At 40.4% G+C, this 5,140-nt stretch overlaps 1 protein-coding gene across 16 annotated transcripts in view; it reads right to left on the bottom strand.

Moving 5' to 3' along the window:
• Positions 1-5,140, bottom strand: part of nav1b (neuron navigator 1b) — a 93,173-nt gene that overhangs the window by 52,296 nt on the left and 35,737 nt on the right. The gene's annotated exons all lie outside the window — the stretch shown is intronic.

The raw sequence follows: 5,140 nt of genomic DNA, 5'->3' as shown, positions 1-5,140 counted from the left end.
ATTTAAAAGATGCTTTGCTGTGTCTCAGCAGAATATGTGAAAAGCAAGAGTGTGATTAGAAACGATCATCTCTGGTTTATAAAACCAGGCACCATTCTCTTCTCACACACGTTTTCCCACCATCTCCTCTGTTTCCTTTGTTCTTCCCCTCCCCCTCCATCACCTCCAGTGTTCCCTGTTATACACTCAGGATGCATGATTTGAAATGTTAGTGGACGTGTTATTAATTTAAATGGATACTCAACAGACAACAGACCATATTATAAATTATCATCACTATCAAAAATCCCACACAATGCATCAACTGGAGCACCCAGATTATCTTTTGATCCTGTCTGAGCTTCCTTAGATCAGTTCCAGATTAACAGATGGATAAATCATATGCTAAAAATCAGCAGTGTGTTAACCTGCAATAAATGGACAACTGCATTCTTGTCAAATAACAAGGAGGACATGATTGTTGAAGGATAATGAACATGTATGTATGTACATAGTAAAAAAAACAAAAAAAACATTGTGGGATGTTAATTCCAACAGTTGAACTGACAAAAAATAATTGGGTACTTTTTGTCCACTGTTTGAAATGTTAAAAAAAAAAAGAGAAAAAAAAAAAGTGTACTAGCCAAATGAATGATTTCACTTCTGCAGACAGAGAGCAACAAGATGTGCCAGTGAAAGGAGAAACACACCCAAAACCACACTTTGTAATTATCTTCAAGTGAGCATAAGACACATGTACACACGCGATAAAAAAATCCAGTCACATTGTTTGTAGGCATGATTTCTTTGCTAACATATGAGTGCATCTTTTTAAGTCATTCCACACTGCTGTCTCAGGAGGATGGAAGAGGCTTGCATGAAGCACTGCTCCATGGAAACCACCCTCTCTCATTGCCTGTATGTCATTTGCTCCAGACTTCACTACACCAAAACAAACAAGAAACATTTACGTTTTCCATAAACTACTGTGCTACAACCCTCATGTTGTTATGAGCTCATCGAATGAAACACAGGTATCTTCTATTATCTGAATCCAATGATGGTGAACGGAGTTATTTTCTTTTTTTATTAAGTGCATGAGTTGCTCTTTTCAACATGGCTGAATACAAACATGCTCATGCAGTGGGTGTGATTGACCTGTTAGCTAAAATGCCCCGAGGGGGGGAACTCAACACACACACACACAGCTTTTTTTGGGGTTTCAGGGCACCTGGGGCGGCTCATGGACCAGTGAGGGTGTCTGATCTGGCAATTAGTTTCTGGAAACAATGTCACGTCTTGTTCCTCCACATCACGAGTTCCAAGGCTTCCCTGCAGACTCCAGAACCACCGGCTGTGACCTTACTCCCATGATGCATTGAAAAGCCTATTATTTTTTTTTGTTTTGGAGAGTTGGAATTTCTTAATGAATCATAAGATAACAAATCCCGACATGCCAAATTTACTGCAAGCCTTTGATGTTTTCCTGGAACATCCATCCATAAATCAGACGGAAACAAAATCAACACCGTTCTATCAGGAGTTCAATCAACAACTCATGAATCCTGTTGACGTTGATGAACCTGTGAGTTTTTCTCTAGCGCCACCATAAGGCTAACTTTTCTGTGAAATCATTTATTTTTTATTTTTAGTGAAATGTCTTGACAAGTATGGGATGACTTGACATACAATTATTACACATATTTATTGTCCCCAAAGTATAAATGGCAAAAACTTTGGTAATCCCCTAACTTTTTCTTTCTTGCCTCCATGAGGCTGATATTTATGGTTTTGGTGAAATGTCCTGACAACTTTTGGACAGACTTCTGCAAATAAAAAAAATTTAGAAACTAGGAATCGTCACCACTTCTCAGGAGAGAGGAAGGGTGGAGTTGCATCTTTCATTTGGTCTCTTTCACATCTGGGTCTGATTCTTCCTTTCCAACTGGCCATCTGAGTAATTATGTGTGTGTGTGTGTGTGTGTGTGTGTGTGTGTGTGTGTGTGTGTGTGTGTGTGTGTGTGTGTGTGTGTGTGTGTGTGTGTGTGTGTGTGTGTGTGTGTGTGTGTGTGTGTGTGTGTGTGGTATGACAGCACAGTTACACAGCTGTCTATTATACATTTCCCTGGACAGCACATGCAATCATTTAGGGGCTGCTCAGCTGCTGTAAGCAATGGATTCAGGAACCTCCACATGTGCTCAAAGGGGAAAACAGCAGAGTAAATGTGCAGACAGTCAAAGCAGAATTAGTATGTTGAAGCATGATGTTAAAGACACATGTAAAGTTTGTGTTTGTGCATGGTGTTAAAGTCATGTGTTTATTATTGTACAGTACAAAACACCCTTAAATAGAAATCTAATAGAATCTTTGTGCTTGCTGGAATGGGAGCAGCCTAAGGGATGAAGACGGACCTGATCACTTTTGAGGGTTTCTTCATGTGCTGAGCAAATATCCTATTCATGATGAATTCAAGCTGCTGGAATGGATCAAAAAGGGAAAACTATCTTGTATAAACATTTGCCAGAGTGATTAATTTGCTGTTTTGTATGAATGTTGGAGCAGTGAGTCTCCCCACTGTGTAACTTTAAGACATTTTTTACCAGAGATCCTAACAGAGCTCAAGTTTTCTTCATTAAAACAACCTTCTTTTTTTTTTAAATCTTCCAGCTAACTTGTAGTCAGTGCTGGATGACAGCTTACAAAGACACATCTCTGCTCTATGGTCAAAAACAGAATTGAAGTGCCCCTCAAGTCTGTATGTTTGTACAGAGGGGACAAGAGGAAATCCCAGACAGGAGGTGAAAGCCGATCCTCCCATCAAACCACTCAATCTTGCAGTCCTGCATCTGTCCACACTCAGCTGAGTGTGGACAGATGCAGGACACTCAGCTGAGTGTGGACAGACCTCTCAGTCTCGTCTCTCCCTGAGGAGGCTGGCTGGAGGCTCTCGACCCTTCAATGTCATTAAAATAATTAAGGAGACAGACGGTTTAGAATAGCCCAGTGCAATTACATAAGGTCATTTTCTAACAATTCTGCATGTTAGGTAATCAGGAGTGACAAATACATCTATATACTCTATGTTGGCCAAAATGACTCGCAAAGTAATGCAGGCTAGCATTTAGGTTTGGCCTTTTTTTTGATTACCAATGACCAAAACAACATGTATGAATGTTCTGTTGAACGCTGTTTCACAGCTGTACGTAGGTTGTTTTAAAGGTTTGACGTAACGTGTGACCGTGATGGCTGTTTAAACCACAAGACCGTCCGATAAAAGGCAGCAGTTGTGATTTTAAACAGTTTATGTTGTGAAAATAAGCAAGTTAAGTTTAGGCAACAAAAATAGTTAGGGTACGTCATAGACGTAGGTCCGTAAAAGTCAGTACATTCAAAAAACGAATGACCGTTGAGTTTTGGTTTCAGTCCAGACCCACGACCCCCAACCTGCCTCCTTACGCAGAGTTTGGTGCGGTTATACTTCGTCTCATTACTTCCTCGTTTGCTCCCGTGATAATTGCTACAGCCACTGGAGGGCGGCGCTTAACAACAAATCTAAATATTGGTTGTTGTAATCTGCTTGCACAATCAACCTATATGGTCGTTTTCTGGGTCAGAAAGGTCTGTTTTGAACACACTAATGCTGCTGCCATTTAATTCATTCATTAATGCATTTCAGTTATTTAGCTTGAGGTTTGGGAAAGAACTTTTCCAACAGTGAGTTACAGCACATTTCAACACGATGAGGCTTCTGGTTAAAATATCTACCAATGTCTTAATGTGAACTCAAACAAAAAAAATGTTTGAAGGTCCCATGACATGGTGCTTTTTGGATGCTTTTATTTAGACCTCTTTCCCAAAATTCAGCCTTGGTGCAGAATTACAGCCACTAGAGCCAGTCCCACAATGAGCTTTCTAAGGAGGGGAAGGGGGGGAGGCAAGGTGGAGGCTGGGGGTGTGGCCTTGACCAACTGCCACTTTGCTCGTTTGAAAGCCATAATGTCTCTCTCTCATGGGTGGGCCAAATTCTCTGTGTAGTCAAAGCAGAGAAAGGAGAGGTAACCTTATGAGGTCATAAGGGGCAAGATTCCAGATCAGCCCATCTGAGCTTTCATTTTCTCAGAGGCAGAGCAGGATACCCAGGGCTCGGTTTACACCTATCACCATTTCTAGCCACTAGGGGACCATAGGCAGGCAGGGGGAACTCATTAATGTTATAAACCTCATAATGCAAAATTTTCATGCCCAGGGACCTTTAAGTCTGTTTTGTGGTCACAGCTCCATTGCCCATAAGTCAATAGTGTCTGCCCACTCACTTATTCACAGCAGTCTTTAATTATGAAATCTCTTTCTAATTTTAACTAATTGATTGAATTGTTGTGGTTGTATCAGCTAATGGAGAATTGCCTTCACTCAGCGAGAGTTCCTTAAAATAATGAAATATTGACCAGGCAAATTAGTGTGTGTGTGTTTTTTTTTTTTTAAACATACGTCATGTTTGTATGTCAGTCTCTAAGCAACATGATGTGTGGAGTACAGAGTTGTTGCAGGCATCAGAACAAAACACAACACTGACAGAAATTACGTAAATATAATTACGACGGTGCACCAGAGACACAACAACGTTGAGGAAACAGCGCGATGTGATTTGAGAGAGGTTCTCTCCGCCAAGAATCTGTTTTCCCACATGCACATAAAGTAAGAAGTGAATTACTTCAGGAAATCCTGATGCACATAACAGGTGGTACATACAGTAAAAAGCTTCGGTTGCGAGTTGGCAGCTCTGGTGAGAACAACTGTCACGCTGAACAGAGTCCAGTATCAACACTCAGCCATATTAATGCTTGGGTGTTACAGGATGCAATATAATACAATTGGAAACAAAACTGGGTTTTGCATAATTAACTGGCTGAACTTGCTGAACTGAGTGAAAAAGTGAGCTTCTTTTGTTTTAAAGATTTAAGTAACTCGTTCTGATACTACAAGTACTTCGGTAGGAGAGAGGGTCAATTCAATTGTTTGTCGATATGGTGATTAAACTTTATTGGCGCCCTGCTTTTTTTACGATCCTGGATGATATCAGATATCACCCGGTTTAAATCAGCATCAGAGTTTCTGCTCATTGGTTAACAGACACTTTAATAATAATTTATGGTCTTTTCT

This window comes from Etheostoma spectabile, chromosome 4, assembly GCF_008692095.1.
Source record: "Etheostoma spectabile isolate EspeVRDwgs_2016 chromosome 4, UIUC_Espe_1.0, whole genome shotgun sequence".
NCBI classification, from domain to species: Eukaryota; Metazoa; Chordata; class Actinopteri; order Perciformes; family Percidae; genus Etheostoma; species Etheostoma spectabile.
This window is presented reverse-complemented; position numbering and strand designations above follow the sequence as displayed.